This window comes from Triturus cristatus, chromosome 4_1 (assembly GCF_964204655.1).
Source record: "Triturus cristatus chromosome 4_1, aTriCri1.1, whole genome shotgun sequence".
Classification (NCBI taxonomy): domain Eukaryota; kingdom Metazoa; phylum Chordata; class Amphibia; order Caudata; family Salamandridae; genus Triturus; species Triturus cristatus.
In genome coordinates, this window is record NC_140585.1 from 886,097,631 (window position 1) to 886,116,257 (window position 18,627).

The 18,627-nt window shown below is 42.0% G+C and overlaps 1 protein-coding gene across 1 annotated transcript in view; it reads left to right on the forward strand.

Moving 5' to 3' along the window:
* UBE2H (ubiquitin conjugating enzyme E2 H) overlaps positions 1-18,627 on the forward strand; it is a 310,921-nt gene that overhangs the window by 45,589 nt on the left and 246,705 nt on the right. The window lies entirely within an intron of this gene.

The following is an 18,627-nucleotide window of genomic DNA, read 5'->3' on the forward strand; positions in this document are numbered from 1 at the left end:
CTGGCACCATTTAACTGGGTAATCATATCGGCAATGTGCACACCTGGATGTCGTTCTTTCAGTCGCCTTTTTTGCTTGACTCATGTCAACACAAATCTGCACAGATCCTCCACTCTCCTTTTTAGGTACCACCACTATCTGCGACACCCATGGCATTGGTCCAGTATGGCACTCAATGTTTTAGCAAAGTCTCAAGTTCTTTTTAAACAGCCTTATGTAGATGAAATGCAGTTTGACAGTGTTAAGCAACATGATGAATGTTCTCATTAATTTGGAGATGCACTTTCATTTTCATAAGTTTCCCTAATCCATGAAACAATGTAGGAACTGATTCACTATGTTGTGATGTGCATTGATATTGTAATTCACTGAAATTAGTCCCTTAGCAGCAGTGCTGAAGCTGAGCAAACATGCAGTCTGCAAAGTGGCCTGAAAGATGTGGATTGGGGCTGGTCCTTCATCCTTTTTTTAATGTTTCATGGTCGCCTTGAATTTGTAATGGTGTTGAGGCTGCTATGTGTATACTTTTGGTTTTCGATAGCACGAGACTGGGCACGGGAGACAGTTCATGGTACTTTTCTGTTGGCCTGTTTATTGACTTACCACTGTCTACAATGAACAGTATATAGGAACCGTTAACCTTCAGTTTGATTTTTGGACGGTGTCTAAAGGAATTTCGTGAATTAACTTGTTGATCCTTTTTGACTTGTCAGTGGTCAATATTGATATTGCATACCCACTTTTATCACTTGACAGTGATGTTGATGATCCTCTCAAAGATTAGATGATGATCAGTCTTTCAGCTTCTTCTTGCTTCAACTGATGGTGCCCTTTCCTTCGGTGGGCATAACTGGAACGTTTCAGCCATTATGTCGTCACGATGTGACGTTCTCACTTTTTCTCTTGCTTTGCAAACTGTTACAAAATGCTGAAACTTTTCAGACACTCACCCCCAGTCACTAGTTCTGGGTTGAGTCAGTCATTGTTCATTAGCTTACTTCACCATCCCAGTTCAGACCCAGCCAAGACTGATTTGCATCAGGTCTGTGAATGGGTTGAGTCTGAAAAGTTAATCGCTCTGTTCATCGTCTCCTTGTGTTTGCTTTGTCCGCCCTAATTTGGCAGGGTATGCTCAGACATTGGGGGGGGGGGTCACTTGCTCACTTGCTCACTTTGCCAGTTGCTTCAAGCTAGCCTAGCTGATGAGGGGTGTTACCCTGAAACCTGTCCCAGGATGCTTGTTTCCGGTCCAGGGAAGACCTGGCTTTGCCGTTTGGACTGGACTGTTCCCTGGAGGAACAGGAGGAACAGTGTAAAGACTTATTTGCATATGGCTGGGTCTGAACTGGGGTGGCGAAGTGAGCTAAAGAACGATGATGTATTCAGCCCAGATCTGTGACTGGGGAGGAGTGTCTGAAACGTTTTAGCGTTCTGTCCATCGCCTTGTGTTTGCTTTGTGAATATACTTGACCACATCTTGTATGATATAGGTACGTTATCTACTGACCATTCTGCAGGCCATTATTTTTTGTTTAGCTTCAAATAGAACAGATCTTGTAGTTTTTAGTAATGCATACGTTTTGGAGACCACATGGACGCCTTTTTTCGACACCTTGAATAGTGAAATAATAGATGGATCTTGGCAAGAAAAGGAAGGGTATTCAGAAATCGCCACCTTTTTAGTTTCATGAAATTCTAGAAGTCTGCATTGTCAGTTTCATGCAGTTGTTTCAAGGTCGCAAAGTATCAGGTCCCTTGTCTGGTTCCCATATCTGTAACCTAAAGAACATTTTTTTTAAACCATTTTGTTTCAGGGTATATGATTTGCCTGCTTTACTCTTATTTGCCCAAAGTGGCACAGTGTTTGAATTAACGATTTTGATCTTTTGAGGAGATGGTGTCTATTTTTAAATTATGTCTCGGATAATGCAGTAATTGGATTATTCCCATCTATAGTGAGCGCTGACTGTAGAGCTAGCCTCTCCAAAATAATCCTATGATGGGTGTAATTTTCTTAGTTATGTAACCAATGGATTCCTTAGTTAAATAGAAAAGCCAACTGAAATTTCCTAAAATCTTCTAAATTTTTTCCACTTTGTCCTTTGGGTAGTCTGTTTTATTTTTATTATGGTTTTTTTTCTCCACTCTATAGAAATGTATTAATACCGTTGTCATTGTTACTAAAGAAATCATCTGACCATTTGATAAGGAATCAAATTCTCTCACGAACTACTTTAAACGTCATTTGTTGTCCTTATTTGACACTTTAGGTTTCTGGATTTATGTTCCTAGTACTTGTTGCTTAAGTCTTAAGTGATGCATAAATGACTGCATTGTGCATTTGTGGATTGGGTTTTCTGCAATATTTCTCTTACCCAGTGCGTGCTCCTTTTCATCTTATTGACCTTTTGTATGTAGATTGTGCAAAACCAGTATTGCCCATAACATATTTTGTTTTCTTGGTTAGAGAATAAGTACAGTAAGTCTAATTCTGATCCTTTTGCGGGAGGCTTTCAACAGCTATTCAGCTTTATTTCCAGTGTTTGTTTTCCTAGTAGATCTGCATAATTTCTATCTGGCAAATACATTTTGAGGCTTCAATGATCCCAATTTCCAATATGGATATGTTGCCTGTTTCCATCCTGCTCATATTCATTCGTAGGCCCTTGGGAATCATGTGTTTGTAGTGCCCCATCTCTTGAGCATTGTGAAGTAGTGGTCTCCCGCTTTGCAGTGCAGTTTGATTGCCAACAACTATGAATTACATTGACCTCCTACATTGACCATTTAAATGAATGTCATCTTGTCTTATGAATATTGCCAAATCCTCTGGGTGCTGTTTGGCTGATACACCTACATAAATGCTCATGTACCCTGTTGCTGTGTAAGTGTAGTTTTGTTGTAAACATTTAAATATTTTCCAAATTACCTTTTTGCCCATGATGGCAGAGTCCTTGCGTTCCCTGTGCACATTCTTTCCAGCTTGTTTTTGGATTGTTTGGGATCCATGCCATAGACTGTTCATGTTGCTTGTTGTACCATGCAAGCCCCTACTGCTTTGCTCAATTTGATTTGTAACTGCAAGCTTCTTCTCTTTAACTTTGAACAGAAAAGGCCTATTTCTATGAAATACCACATAGTTGGCTTCTTAACTCTCTGCCAAATAAATGACTAGGCACCTATTGGGCTTGGAGGTTAAACATACTGGTCCGAAATAACAAAGACAATTTTTTTCATTAAAGCAGGAATTTCTAACCGTAGGTCTTGTAAAATAATACAAGTTGAGACTGGAGCATATAGCTGTAAGGTTAGGCCCTTAAACTTAATATCAAAATACAGTCTATTCTTTACTATAAATACATCCTGCTTCCTTGATTTATGACCAGAAAAAGTTGGGACTGGACTTGGAAGGTAAAAATATGTTCTAGTATGCGACTGAACGTATAAAATCCTAATTATTGTTGCAAAGTATTTTTTTTTATTTTTATAGTTTGATTGAGCTAGCCTCCTAGTTTAGATTATGAAGGATACTCTTGGGAACCTAGCTTTGAGCAGTGTTCCTCCTTTTTACTGAGGTGCACACCAAAGCCACATGGACCTTTTGAAAGTAAGAGTTGACGGTACTAAATCGCTCATGTAGGTAAGTTAATATTCCTATAAAAAACCTACCTAACCGGACTCTTGGTAAATGTTTACTGATCATAACACTCAGTGCTCTTCAAAAACGGGCTCACTCGAACTCTTCCAGCATCTACCATCAAAGTTGTGAGGTCCACCAATATTCAGTACCTTCTAAAGAAACTTAAGATTCCTTTCTGACATTTTGACGTACAGGAGGAGGTTGAGACATTGCTGTGTACCTGAAACGTTTATGTAATTGGTCATGCCTGACCTCCAGAGCACTGCTGTCCCTGGTCTGAACTCATGGTAATTTCTGTGCCATACAAACTTAGTTTGTAGAGGAGCTAGATTTTCCTCTGATTCAGATTGTCTGTCAGTAGCTGCTTGGATAACAGCCGCCTCTTTTCTACTGAAAAATGCTGACGCTCATTGAAGGTATCCTGGACCTGAGAGTACCTGCTCGTTTGAAATGCTGCCCTTGTGACAGTTGCCATCAGTATGTATATTGTTTGTGCAAAGTTTAGACCATTGGAATGATATGCGCATAGACGTGGTTTGATTGTTCCTGGTAAACATATCGTTACCGGTTGGTTGCTGGTTGAGGGGTAGTCCGGTGGTCTTAGAAATAACCTACAGACCACTCACACACACCGTGTTTGTCTACGTGTATATGTTCTCCTCTTCCTTTAACACCTTCCTTTTTACACAATCCTTGAACAGCGTGTCTTAAAATTATCTCTATGTAATCGAGACCTCTTATGAAGCATTTGAAAAAAACAACTTTTGAGTTCACCCACCTGTTTTCACTCCCAATAGGGCCGTCCCCATTAGCCAAGTGTGCGGGCATTTTGTGAAGGTTTCCGCTCTATTCTTCACAGTATGACTGAGCGGAAACACTTCCTTCTTAAAACCGGCACCCGGGAGAGACTCGCCAATATGCGGTTGCGAGGGACATATCAGGTTAATACGCCCGAGAGGAGATTTCCCACAAGTAATTTCTTTCTTTGTAGGAGCGGACCAAAAAAACGGGCAGCCTGCGGAACTCACCACAGCTCACCCGTTTTTCCCCCATTAGCAACGAGGCATTTACCACGCTTTATCCTGCTTTCTTTCTAGCGTTCGTGAACGAACCTCTCAGCACCTCAAAGACCATGAAGCACAGTGTTGCATTGTAACTAGTATGTTTCCTCCTCCATATATGTTGTGTTCGTTATGTATTGTTTGTCATCATTGAGAAACCATCACGCGCATTATTTAACATCGTTATGTGAATCAATAGAGGCACAACTTACGGGCAGTGTATTTGTTTACTAAAACAGCATGGCTCAACACAAGAATGCATGTAAACATACTCCCTAACGATTAGCATTTGTCATGTGTAGCGGTACTGTCACGAGGAACTTTTGGTTTTTAAATATAGCGTCACATTCTAATTGTTGCATAATCAGAAGTGTGTATTTTCTAAGTCAGCATGGCAAAGCGCGTGAATGCTTGGGATATACACACTTAAATGAATGAGTGAACTTGCGTATTGTGGCTTGAAACTCACCTACCCCACTGGGAGTAGGTTGTCTCTGATACTGCTGTCATTTCTTTATTCACAGATACTACGTGATTATTTAATCGTATGTATTAACCTTGCATGCTTATTGGTTTCAGCGCGATCATTTTACCTCACTTTAGGTCACGTAAGGAGTGGTACACACAGAGCTGGACCCTGTATGTCCTGAAGAAGAGCATTGGGGAAGCTTTAAACATGTTGACGTCCACTAGGGACCCCTGACCCATTGAAGCCAGGTACCTTAGGGACCCACCCCGTTTTTAACATATCAACTAGGAGCCAGAATAAAGTTATTTCGCCCACTAGTTAGCTATTTTTAACTCACTCCACATACACCACTGCACTACATAGTTCCTCACAAAACAGTGCTCCTACGTAGTTTCGCAAGTCGTAGCACGCCTCAACCCGCAGCGGGTTGAGATGGCCCCTATGATGAAGCAGGTCACTGTGGGGAAACCCTGGTGAGTGAGGGGACTCAAAGAACATTTTTCCTTTCTATGCCAGATTTTCTGACTGACTGAGCGAAAATCTTTTTTCCTTGGTAGGTCCTTTATCCGAGATTTCCGATTTTGTAGGCCTAGAGGAGAAAAAAAATAGTCATATCCTTTAATAAGGAAAAAACAGAGATCCTATCAGCAGAACAAGGCTTTAGAAGGAGTCATCGGGTTAGTGAATGACAAAAAGAGTCGGAGACCGAGAAGAACCAGGTCTTCAATAGCTTCTTGAAAAGGGATTCAGAATCGTTGTCTCAACTGAAAGGGAAGTTGTTTCCAGGCCTTGGTTCCTAAGAAAGCAAAGGATCTGCTCCCTTTAGTCTTGAACCTAAATGTTGGAGGTTTAAGAAAGTTAGCAGATGACTAACTCTGGTTCCGAGAGGTAGTGTAATGAGTAAATTGGGCTGGTGGGTACTTTGGTCATACTGCTCTGTAGGCTCTAAGGGTAAGCTTGAGGATTTTAAACAGAACCCTCTTGTGTATTGGAAGCCAATAGAGAGTTTTAAGGGCTGCTGAGGCCGATGAACGATGTGGCAGTTTTATCACCAGCTTAGCGGCTGCGTGTTGTACTACCTGTAGCTTGTGAAGAATTAGTTCAGTAGGACCTTCATATAAGGTTATTACAGTAGTCCAATCTGGAAGTAATCGATGCAAATGCCATTTTTTTTTCTTACTGAAAGGGGAAGATAGTCAAAGAATTTTCTTAGTGATTTTATGAAGTTCAAACACATTCCGGCTGCTGCCTGAGCTTGTGGGTGGAATGATAAATTAGAATCAAATTTTACGTCCAGGTTTTTTACTACCTCAATGGTGTTAGCCTGAGGAGGCGCATAATTAGGCAAACATGACATAGGATCAAATGTGTTGTCCTTACCTAAAAGCATGATCTTTGTCTTAACACTTTTGCATTTTAAGTGGTTAGATTGCATCCTAGGAATAACTTCAATTAAACAAAATTTAAAATACATCTTGGAGCCAGTGGACGTTTTATCCAGGGCCAGGATGAGCTGTGAATTGTCAGAATATAAAGTCTTTTCAATTCTATAGGAGGAGATCAATGAAATAAGGGTGGCTCGAGATAGATATATCTATCTATCTGTATATCTAGACAGATAGATCTATCTATATATCTGTGTTAAACAATGCAAGTCTCAGCGATGAACCCTGTGGGGCTCCCGAAATAACCTTTTTCATGGGATAGAAAAGGTCCTAGTACTACTGTTTGCTACGATGAGTAAGGAAAGATTTCTGCCAGGCTAAGGCCAGATGCGAGATGCCACACTTTTTGATCCTCTGTAATAAGATGTCATGGGAGGGGGTATCATATGTGGCTGATAGATCTAATAAGATCAGCACAGCATTTTTTCCAGCATCTAAAGTTAGCTTGAAAGCATCTACAACCTCCAGCAGCGCTGACTCTGTATAGTGTTTAGGGCAAAAGCCAGGCTGCTGAGGATGGACAATATTGGCCTATTCCATGGATGTCAATTTACCAATTTTTCATTGAATTACCAAGGATGGAGAGTAATGAAATGGGCGAAGATAGAGATTTGAAGGGTTTAAAGGCAGCAAGTTTCCAATCTCTAGGAACCTTTGATTTGAAGGGTTTAAAGGCAGCACGTTTCCAATCCCTAGTAACCTTTTAAGTGGACAATGAAACATTTAAAATCTTGTCTGCATTTTCCAAGAATTTGTATACTATACAGTGTAGACAGGGATGCAGATTAAGTAGGCGAAACAGGTGTGGGGTACTTGATTATTAATACAATTGCAATACATTTGTTATTCTCAAATGTGGAGGGTGCATGGGTAGTGTTAATTGCCTCAGTTCATAAATAGCCCAGCACTCACTCACATATGCGTATCATGAAGAATAATGAAGCGGTAATCATGTAAATTATCAATGGCCTGTGGTAGCAGATTAACTGAAAGCTTATCAAGGTAGCCCATAGTATGATAGGTGATGAAGGGGAAAACTCCAGAAACCTAGTTGTATCTGAAAATCACCATCCCAATTAATGTAGCGTCTTAAAATCCATCTGTATTGATGGTGACACAAAGGATGGGGTGTTTGGCACATTCAGAGAGTACAGCAAGTCATCTTACACTGGAACGTTCAACATAGTAGAATCTTAATTGATAATTATGAGTAGAATCGTTCCACCTGATGCCTGAATCAACACATGAAATCCATAAAAACGGTGTACGAGTAGTGGAGGTGAAATCTGGCATTATTTTAAAATGCAGTAATAACCTCAAGCATATGCAGGCTATTTTTTTCTAGAGTATACTTTCAGCAGATAAGACCGCATTGCAGCACCTTTTCACAAAGTCCATTCACAGTGGAGCTCTAGATCAGGGGTCTCCAACCTTTTCTGTAGTGAGAGCTACTTCTGCTCAAGGTAAGTCTTCCCAAGCTAGTAGCAGATTTTATACCTGTAAAATAGTGACTACACTATGACCACCCAAAGCAAGATTTTCTGTAGTTACCACCCAAGTATACCAAGTGCGGCTACCAGCAGAAATGATCTTCAATATTAAATGCCTCCCCTTGAGTTATGAAGTAACATTCAAGTCTTGACATGCCCAGTGGCACAAAGGACATAAGCACAGCAGTACGTCTCCCCAGCTCAGCTTGAATTATCATTCACCAGTTTCTGAAAATGCACATTTTTCTATCTAATACTACTTTCCACTGTGGGCAAACAAACTCAATTTTCCAGAAGAAACCCCATTTTTGAAAACTAAAATTGCCTTTTTTAGTGTAATGCAGTCTCAAAACATCAGCTTGTCATTATCATCATCTCCTCCCATGTACAAATGCCTCATATGGACAGACTACTTTGAATTCCCAGGTATTAGTCATATGCCATGGATGCTCACCATTGGTATAGGAAACAATGGTCCTAGGCTTCTTTAAAGCTAGAATTCCGTTATGAAAAACATTCATTAGTCAAAGGGCATCCGGTACACATAGAATTAGCATTGTATCATTAATGTACCACCATTTGCTTTACATTTCATGATTTTCTGATGACGCACAGAGAACATTCATCTGTGTAAAGGCAGGGCTGGTATGATATCAGGTACAGGCTCACTCAGGACGGGGGAGGGGAGGCAACCTAGGGTGAGGTACAGTCGGGATACAGCCCCTGAGGAAGACCCGCCTGCAGAGGATATAAATTACCCTCATTGCACCAGATATCATCCCAGCCTGCCTTTTCACAGATGAATGTTCTCTGTGCAGCATCAGAAAATCATGAAATTAATATTTGTAAATCCATAAGGGACTGGCCTATCTGTAAATCTGGTGCCACTATGAACCACAACCAGTTTTACTAAGGATACCAGAATGTGTAATTGATTGGTTATTGAATTTGCCTTTTGGATTCCCCTCCGTTTATATCTGTCCTACTTCACAAGCACTTTCCTTATTCACACTCCCCTTGGAGCAACCTCTTTCTCTAATTGGAGCATTGAATATGGTGATCTGTTATAAAAGTAATTAAATAATAAACAGTCACTATTGGAGCAATATGTTGTGCCTTTGTGTCCTTTGAGGATAGACTTGTTTGCATTGTAAAGAAAATGGTGGTACATTAATGATACAATGCTAATTCTATATGTACCGGATGCCTTTTGACTAATGTTTTTCATAACTGAATTGTAGCTTTAAAGAAGTCTAGGACCGTTCATTACCCAGGTCCGTGGACAATTGTGGGTTACCCCATTATATCATAATGGATGCTCACCATAGCACCACGGATCCCTGGATTATGCCAGTAATGCCCACCATTATACTAGGGCCATAGTTGTGCCAAGGGTGGAAACCAGAAGGATCAGGGATAAGACCACATATCAGTCATGACCAATAATATGTCAGGAATAGGTACATATAGGCCAGTCATGCTCATAGTAGGTCTATGGTGGCTGCCAGCATACCACAAGTAGACCAAAAATACTAAAATGGTAAAGGATGACCATAATTATGCCATTGGCACTATTATGTCCGGAATGGACACAATTCTGCCAAATATAACACTCTTATGATGGGGCTAGCCGCTAGAGTATATATTTGGCGGTTCTTAGCACCAGGCATAGTTTCAGGAAGCAATAGTGTTTATTATGGGCACACACACAAATGTTGATGAGTTTAATTTTCTCTGGTCTGGACCATACTCTGTTCTCCTCAGGTCTTGAGCTGATCATGCATCTAACTGACACATTTTCACTCTGACTCCTGCAGTCCCGCACTTTGGTGGGTCAGCACAGATTACAGCTTAGGCTACTGCTGCCATACATTTTTGATGGTGCACTGTTCACACACGTTGTGACTGATGGGCACTGCAACATGATCAATCTCCTTGTGGCTTAATTATATTGAGATTGGATACAGACTGGCATGTAGCAGGTCCTATAAGCTGGCACAGTGTGTGTTTGAGTGTTAGTATGAGTTACTGTGATAAGTTTAGCTGGCTGTCACTCTTAGGGTCTTGAGATGATCAGTGCTGCCTTCTTTAATAGGCACCTACTCTGAAATTGATACTGGGCTTGACTTCACCTCCGAGAGCTACTTTGAAGGTACTGGCGAGCTACCAGTAGCTCCCGAGCTACTCGTTGGAGACCCCTGGTCTAGAAGCTATAATCTTGTTTATGTTCAGTATTGTGGCCCTAGGGCTTCAAGAGACTTCTGGCATGCAGTGTGTATCTTTGTCTAGTATGTTTTTCCTGAGTGTTTTTAAAATTCTTTACTTTTTGAAGTAAAGGATTGACAGCAGGTAATTAGTATCTCTGTATGAGATGTCACCCGTGCATGTAGTTTGTGGAGCTGTCATCTCAGTTGTGTGGTGCGACAGGGGTCTTCTGCCAGTGGGAGGGATTTGCTTTGATGCGATAGGTGACCACATGAAACTCAGCTCAGTTATTAATGGAGTGCATTGTAAAAAACGTGAGCAGAGCATAATGCGAGGAGCAATTCACATCACAAAAGCACTGACCTCCTGAACGAAAAGCAAGGGAGGGATCTGTGGTCAAGTCAAAGGCTTTTTCTATAGCGCAAAAACATATCACTACGAGTCTCATGGAGCTTGCAGCGGCTCTAAAGCGGGGAAAACTGGGGAAGATTACTGATCAAACAGCCATGTCTTCAGTTTATTTCGAAAACGGCTATGAATGAGGGTAGATCGTAAGTCGACAGGCAATCTATTCCAAGAGGCCGGAGCTAGGTACGAGAAAGATCTGCCACCTTGTCTGGTGGTGTGTATTCTGAAGGGAGTGAGCAAAAACTTGGTACTGGTACTGAGTGCCCCTGGTGGAGGGCTGTATGGTTTTATGGGCCGTGATTAAAAGGGCTGTTCAATAGCTATGCAGTGTATATCTAAAACTTAAACCCTGCTTCTAACCCTGACTTGAATGCCTTAGCTGAACCTGTAACTCTGCTCTCTAACTACTATGATCACCAAAATAACCCTTTCCAGACTCTTCCCATCTCTACCCTTACTCCATCTCTACCCTTACTATGATCTCCAAATAACCCCTTTCTAGGCTCTTCTCCCCTCTACCCCTCCCTTTCATCATCTCAATCCTTTTTATTATTCAAATCTCTCAAACAAGCCTTTCCAAAGCCCACCCTCTGACTCTTCCCCCCCACCACCACTCATCCCAAACCTCCTCCTGCTGCTATGATTTCCAGAAAAACACTTTCTAGACCCTTCAATCTAGCTAACGGTCACATGTCCGCAGCTCAAATTAATTCCACATTTCCCTATACTAATTCACCACTAATCCATTTTGGGTTCCTAAGTAGCGTACTACTGGTCATAGTGCTTTAATGCATCATCAAGGGTACCAAGGTCTATTTAAGTGCAAACCCCTCCCTCTTCTATCCTTCCACTATCCCAAATAACAGACACACATGTCCACCGCTCAAATGACTTTATATATGTATAATCTATTCTAATTCACCACTAATCCTTTTTTGGTTCTGGAATAGCATACTGCTCGCAGAAAAGCCCTCCGACCCATTGTCAGGGGTAATAAGTGCCATGTAAATGCAAGCTACAATTATTAATTGATATTACTATGTAAACTGTATTCCTAGTGACCAACCCAACTCACCTCATTGAGCAAGCTTTGGAGAGTTATGTTGGACTACCCTGAGAGAGTCTAGTGCTGTAGAAGAGTACTTGGTTATCCAGTTTTCGGTCCAGTAGTGCTTTGGCCCCAAGACACCATTGTTCATGCAACTAGAGCCCCTTAACCCCTGACTGAGCTGCTTCCCTGGAAATTGGTTGTCGTAATGAAAATAACACTTTTTAGGGTGTTCTAGAATGGAGACCAAACCTAACTGAACTGAAAAACTTGTGTTTTGGTAATCCTTGAGAAACCATCCGGTTTAAACCCTTCATTTTGTGCAACTTGCGAAGAAGCTATTACCCCAGCAACTACAAAAACTTGTACAGCAAAACTCCTGGGGGGGGGGGGATATAAGGCACCCAATCAACACCCTGTATACGTATGTAAGGAGCAGAAAGCAGATTCATAGTTTGCATTGGCTGTCAGGAAAAACGCATCTGCATCGGACATATCTGTTCCTTTTGATACAGAAAAAGAATAGATGTTGCTGGGTTGAATGTTTGTGGCACTGCGGCTACAGCCTTTAAGGCCGCTAGCCGTTGCAGCTCTACTGGGAAGATATGACAGAGCAGTGTGGGGATCCTTGCAAACCTTTGCCTACGGTATTCCCATAGAAATACCTTATGAACTAGTCCCAGAAGGAATGCTAATCGGGACAACAGCGCTGGAGTGGATTTGGACCTTGATATCTCTGGTTTCTGCCATTAAATATCTTCAAGAAGATTGTCATGGCTAAATCTAATACATTTAGTCCAGATATTCAGCTCATGAATTATGGGTCTGACTTTCACTGTTCTGGTTCTGTTTGACCACCATACCCACGATGAAATGCAGCACATGCAGAATGAGTCAAACACAGAGCTGTTGGCCTAAAGCAGCACAAGGCTGAGCCTGCCAATAGAGCTCCAAGGAGAGTGCTAAGTTCATGCGGTGGCCATTTTAACCTCTGGCACATGGTCAGCAAAAATCATCCCATCAAGAGAACATATAGAGGCAGAAATCAACAACACTTACTGTGCTTGTTTAGGAAGAAAGCTGCAATGCCTTAACAGAAAACAAGCAGTAGATCCAGTTTGTCCCTCATCAGATGATCTAGAAAGAAAATATTTTGAATGCTAGCACTTCACATTTTTCCTCAGCTGAATAAATCGAACTGGGAGGTCTGCAGTGTATTTGCGAGATGCTTACTTCCCCATATCGGTGTTGAGAATCTAGAAAATTTCTAAGGTTCACAATAGCAAAAGCACAACACCAATACACTGTCCACCCCTTCGGACTAAAATTGTCCCTTCCACTTTCTCAGACTGTGTTGGGCGTTTTTCTTCACAAGCTAAAAATTTATATTTTCCCCTTATCGTGACTAATATTTAAATCTCAATACAAAAACTATACAAGAAATCAGCATAACAGCTTCTGTTCTTCGCCACCTGGACCTGAGATAAATCTTCAGACATCTACATCAATACCTTTCCAAATCCTGACTTGTACAATGGGCAGTGTCTACACAAACTGAGGTGAACGGTCTCCTTTGGAGGAGAGTCTCTCACATATTTCAGAAATGTTTAATTCTGAAAATCACTTCTCCAGCAGCGTATCAGATAGCATGCCTTCTATTATCGATAGCCTCCTGCATTTACATTGTACCAAACATCATACTCCATATGACACCTTATAAGGAATGTCCAGAAGATCAATGGTCAAAATGGGATGACAGCTGGGAAGATAAACCCTTCCCATTTCTTCTAGTAAGACGGTCTCTTCGATGGTGGTGCAAGAAGTCCAGCCTATTCAGAGTAATCCCTTTACAGGACTTCAACTTTTATTGATGGGATAGGGAGGCCCTCTTCAGAATTCAACAGTTCCAGACGTAATTAAATGTGGAACACAAGTACCATATCAGTATTCTGGATTTGAGTAATCCATCTCACCCTCCAGGCCTTCAAACCAACTCTGAGGTACAATATTTTGTTACTGATGGTGAGCATGTCCACAGTGCACAATCTCCTCAAATGAGAATGCACCACGTCCAGAATGTTCTTATTTGTCAGCTGATAGTCTAATATTCAGGAGGTGTTTGGTGGAATTGGGAAAGTTAGATTTCATGGAACTTTTTTTTCTTTTTCCTTTTTCTGAATGAAGGTTGGAATTTGGATGAAATTGAACAATTTTTTGAGACCTCAATTTAGCACAGACCTGCCTCTTAAGATTCTTTTGCGAGTTTTAATTTTGACTCCTGCTGCGTTTATTCTTTTCATACATTAAAGTTTTTCAGGTGTTTTTTTTCCCACTTTGACTAGAATTGTTCTAATACTTTAGTCAAAGTCCTCACTTGGGTTTGGATTTCCTGACTAAAGTACAAGTACAGTTGTAGTTAGTGAAGATGGAAAATGACAGAATAACTTCTGAGGTGAACAATTATTTAATCTTTTTATTTTTATGCTTTTGTAATTAAATATATGCAACCAAGTGAATGATGGCCGATCCTTTAAAGTGTGAGAGGACTTTTTGTCGAGGAGGTATGATCCTGAAGTGGTATATGGCAGGTTTGCTAGCAAAGTTTGAGAAGGAAGTGCCTCTCAGTCGAACTTACTACTAAGCAAACTCTTGGCTGAACAGCATGCTCAGGGAAAATGTTAACAATAGGCCCTTCTATGAGAGCTTGCACGCTCACACACCGCTTTCGGCTTGTCATGGGGAATGAGTTGATGGTCCCTCGGGTTACTATTGCTGTACAGAATCAGCCTTGTATTGAAGGTGGTCATTTATGCTGTGTGTTTGCCTGATCAGCATTTTATTGACTGGGCATTGGCATGAAGATAATTATCAAGTTCCTGTTATATTATTAATGGTTTATTCGTACTTTTTTTCACAGCTTTCATGTCCAGGAGTAAAATAATTCCAGTGCCAGCCACTTCTATGGGAAAATGCTATACAAGTCAAGCAATCTTCTGTTGTAATTATGAGAGGCGTGCTGCTGTATTTATTGTTTGGCCTCAAATAAAAGTTCCCTAGATTGGAAGAGAGCCCTGACACTTTGGCTACTTCGCCTTCCCATTGGAATTTTATTACACTATGCACAATTTACATTAGCTTTGCTCAGGACAATGTTGTGATTCCAGAGTCTGGAGTTTATCTGCACCTAGCATTCAAAGTTAGCACAAAAAACATCTGACCTGCCTTGGAAGAACACAGAGCTTTTTAGATATAGAGTGACATTAATCCCTTTTATACAGATAATTTCCTTAAATGTGTGCCTGTTGTCGTGCCCTGGGAATTAAAACAGTCTGAAGCTACTAGTTCATGGAGGCATGCAGCTATCGTAGAGCACAGCTGCAAGATTACTCATGGTCACAGGTTAGTCAGAGCCTTAATACACCCTTTATGCATATTCACTAGGTCACTTTGCAATTGCTTTCAGCAGAGTTCCTACTGTAGCTTTGGAGTTGATTTCCGTTTTTAGGTCTCGGCTGCGAAAGGCTGCGCTTGCGCAGTCTCGCTCCGAGATTTAATGAGATGGAGTGACTTTGAGAAGAGGGGCTTGCACCCGCCCCTCTTCTCTCCTGTTCTCCATTGGCTGGCCTCTTAAATGCTGGCCAGCCACTGGAGAAGAGGTCCAGTCACTCCGTTGAAGCCCCGTCCTTTTCGGATCGGGGGGCGTGTTTTTTGCGAGAAGTCTCAGGGAGGAGACAACAGCAAAACACGCCCCCAAATCCGAAAAGGACACTCCCTTTCTCCGAGGCATTTTCTGCTGTGCCTCGGAGAAAGGCGGTGGTGTCTTCCGGTGCCCTGGGCTTGTTCCTGTTTACTTGTTTATTCCTTTAAGAGTGCTCTCCTTCTCTACAAACAGATCTCGAGGCAGAAAAAAGCTCCAGCCCGAACGTGACTTCTCGGTAAGAGCGCTATATGGCACGCATTGCATCGGTCCACCTTTATAACCTGCACTGCTACGCTGCACCGTAACCAGTGATTTGCTCTGGTGTTGACCACGGCTTTCACCAGCCCCTGTTCCCCTGGCTAGGACACCGTCCCGTCCCACAGGGCACTGGATCAGCTGTGCCGTGCAAGCCTGGTTAGGCACTTTGATCCTGCACTATTGTGGCTGGTAAGGACATTCTGACTGCCCCTGATTTAAAGAACCTGCCGCCATCTTCCGATTTAAAGAGACGCCACCATTTTCTGACTCAGCTCAACGTGCTGCGCCGCGTCCCCACTGACTAGGAGTGCAAACAGATCTCCACGCAGAAAAAATCTCCAGCCCGAACGTGACTTCTCTGTACGAGCGCTATATGGCACGCATTGCATCTTCCGGCCCGACGTTCATTGCTTGCTGCGGTCCACCTTTGTAACCTGCACTGCTACGCTGCACCGTAACCAGTGATTTGTTCTGGTGTTGACCACGGCTTTCACCAGCCCCTGTTCCCCTGGCTAGGACACCGTCCCGTCCCACAGGGCACTGGATCAGCTGTGACGTGCAAGCCTGGTTAGGCACTTTGATCCTGCACTATTGTGGCTGGTAAGGACATTCTGACTGCCCCTGATTTAAAGAACCTGCCGCCATCTTCCGATTTAAAGAGACGCCACCATTTTCTGACTCAGCTAAACGTGCTGCGCCGCGTCCCCACTGACTGGGAGTGCTCTATCTCCTTAGAAGGTACAAGGCACTATACAAGCGCTATAATAGCCAAGAGATAATAATTCTGCAGGAAAACATGCTTGGAATGGAAATGCACACTGACCACTTTTGTCCTATTCGAGCCCTCCTCATCGAGTACCCTGGAGCATTAAATGAGGGTGCTAACATGCTGACTGTGTGCCCACACGTTCATCGAGTTTAAGGGGTGGAACGTGGCTGAGCTTGCGTAGGACCCATCTCGGGACACTAGCCCGCCCAGGACTGGCTGCGCCAAGAAACAGTCGCTCAGTACTGACAAGCATCTGCACTTCCGTTGCCTGCTTCAGCCCATGCTCACCTGTTTGAATATAGCGCTAATGTGCAAGATAGAATAGTTGGTTAATGCACATGTTTCAGACGCTTGTGCAGTCTGGGGGTCACAGGTTAGCTTCCAGTCTGGCTGAGTTTGCTCTGCCTCATTCCGAGGCCAGTTAAAATGATTACCTTTCAGCTTATAAATAGCAATGCCTATGTGACGCCACGGAATAGTGTTCTGTATGCAGCTGTCACGTAGATAAAAAAAAAATTTAAAGTCTATTTTCTAGCGGGTCACTGCATGAGATTTCATTAAGCAGAAATATACTATTCTTTCAAAGTTTGCAAACGTCTGACTTTTTCGCACAGCTGTACTCCCTTGTGATTTTTACCTTCCTTCGACCTTGCTTTCCAGTTTCCACACTCTGACTACGTGAAAAAAATAATTATACTGGGTGTCATGGTTTGTACATTCCCAAAATAGTCGAGAGCTGTTGCAGTAAACACTTGAAAAAAACTTCTGTTTTACCGTCTTCATAAAAATGTAAGGGTTGAGCTGGTCTTGAAAGAATTTGAGCTTGTGCTCTGCAGCTGACAGTTTCCTGCAAGCTTTTACCTAAGTGAACCATTTGACAGGAAACCAGTTAGTGCATTTATGGGGTAATCAGGTGTGTGCTGGGAGGGGAGGGAAACACGACATTCTGTTTTTACGGTGGGAATCTACTAGAAAACAGGCAGAGAAACGCACTTGTAAAACTTCCTCTGTGGTTTTAATTCTGAGGCAATGCGAACACAATTTGCCTATTTTTCTCATACATAACGCTTCCTGCCAATATGTTAAAGGGGTCAGAGGGCAGCACGGTTAAGGGCTGCTGACGAGAGAAATAAACTGGGGAGAAAAGGGGATCTTAGAGGGCGGATATATTGTATGTAGTAACAATCATCTCACCTTTGAGCTATACAAAATTGCAGACTTCAGCTCACCAAACATAAATGTACAAATGTGCGAGCCGATGTTTGAGACAGGTTTGTGTGTGTAGTTGATCCCTTCCCCTAAAGCTGAGCCAGTGTATGGTGCACTTGTGCTTGCAGCGGCCATGCAGTCAATGCCTCCGCACTTGTACCTTGCTTCTATATTCCAAGCCAAATTAAGAAGTAATGCTGCTCATCTCTCCTGATTATCAACGCGCACAGCGTGAAGCAGATGCCAAAGGAAGGGTTGAAAGCAAGCCATGAGCAGATAGCTGGGGTTGTAGCAGATACCTTTAAAACAAGCATTTACAATCCAATGGTCTCGGCATTGGTAAAGTTAGAGCTATTGGCATTGCTCATGACATTATTTTTGTTTATGTTTTTGTTTTTAAAACATTTAAAGAAACGGCATTATTTACAATGTCAAGAGCTTAATCACTCTCAAATGCGAGACCTATTGCATTTGCACCCACACACAGATTAAGCTATTAACATTGTAAATAACAATGCCGTTTATTTAAATGTTTTAAAAACAAAAACATAAAAAAAAATAATGTCATAAGCAATGCCAATAGCTCTAACTTTACCAATGCCGAGACCATTGCATTGTAAATGCTTGTTTCATTTTCTGGTAGGAATTGCGCAGCTTAGAAAGTGAGTAGAAAAAGGAACCGGAGTGGACCGTTGGATGGTCAGAGAAATGGATGGATTCTTTGTTTTGTAAACACGGAAGTCATGACCATGGACTGATATGAAGAGATCTGTTTACTGCCTAGATGGGAATCATAAATACTCATGTTGACACCTAAGTTATAGTGGTAAGATGTTCTGATGGGGCTCATGTTTTATAGATGAAGCGACTTCCACTGAACCTCCTTATTTGACCACACAAATGTATAGTTTTGAAAGAGGACTTC